Source organism: Gossypium arboreum, chromosome 4 (assembly GCF_025698485.1).
Source record: "Gossypium arboreum isolate Shixiya-1 chromosome 4, ASM2569848v2, whole genome shotgun sequence".
In the NCBI taxonomy this organism is placed as follows: domain Eukaryota; kingdom Viridiplantae; phylum Streptophyta; class Magnoliopsida; order Malvales; family Malvaceae; genus Gossypium; species Gossypium arboreum.
The window spans coordinates 82,348,133-82,349,083 of NC_069073.1; the positions used below are offsets into that span (position 1 = coordinate 82,348,133).

General features: G+C 34.7%; 1 non-coding gene across 1 annotated transcript; it reads right to left on the minus strand.

Annotated features, from left to right (window-relative positions):
• Window positions 1–626: 626 nt before the first annotated feature.
• Window positions 627–733, minus strand: LOC128292327 (small nucleolar RNA R71). Its single transcript, XR_008282311.1, has one exon. It is a non-coding gene; the product is annotated as a small nucleolar RNA R71 (small nucleolar RNA).
• Between the last annotated feature and the right edge of the window lie 218 nt (window positions 734–951).

A 951-nucleotide genomic window follows, 5' to 3' on the forward strand; every position in this document is an offset into this window, starting at 1 on the left:
TTATTTTGTTTTCTAATTCTTTATTTATTTTCTTCTAACAAGTTTTTCTAGTTTATGACCAGAAGAAACCCGTCAGGACTATTACTGTTTGATAGTGAGATCGATCTTACAGTTTACAGAAACCGAAGAGAAATAAGGTAAAGCTTAAGATACACAGAGGAAGAGCAAGAGGACGATATTTCAACCACAACTGAGGAGATGGCTGAAAACCAAGAAAATCTGCTACCTCTTGCAATTGCTGCTAATTAGAATCCTGCTCTGCGTACTATGTATAATTATGCTAAACCTTCTTTAACAGGAACTGAATCGAGCATAATTAGGCTTACTATTGCTGCAAATAATTTTGAACTAAAACCTAAGACCATTCAAATGATCCAACAGTTTGTTCAGTTTGATGGTTTGTAGGATGAGGATCCCAACTCTCACTTAGCAAATTTCCTAGAGTTTACGATACTATTAAAATTAATGGCATTTTTGATGATGCCATTCGCCTTCGATTGTTTCCTTTTTTGTTGAGGAATAAGGCTAAACAACGGTTGAACTCGTTACCACGAGGGTTCATCACTACATAGGAACAAATGACCGAAAAGTTTTTATTAAAATATTTTTCGCCGGCTAAAACAGCCAAATTATGTAATGATATCTCTTATTTTGTGTAGATGGATTTAGAAACACTCTACGATGCATGGGAGAGATACAAGGACCTTTTGAAAAGGTGCCCTCACCATGGGTTACCACTTTGGCTACAGGTGTAACATCCTAAAATAGGGCTTAGTCGGAATAGTGGTTTTGGAACCATAAATCCGACATCAAAATATTTATTTTATGGTTATTATGAGGCCTAGAATATGAGTATATGCATGTTTTAAAGTTTCATGAAGAAATTCTAAGTATAAGATGTCCAATTGGAAATTAGGGACTAAATTGAATAAATTGTAAAACTTGGATTCT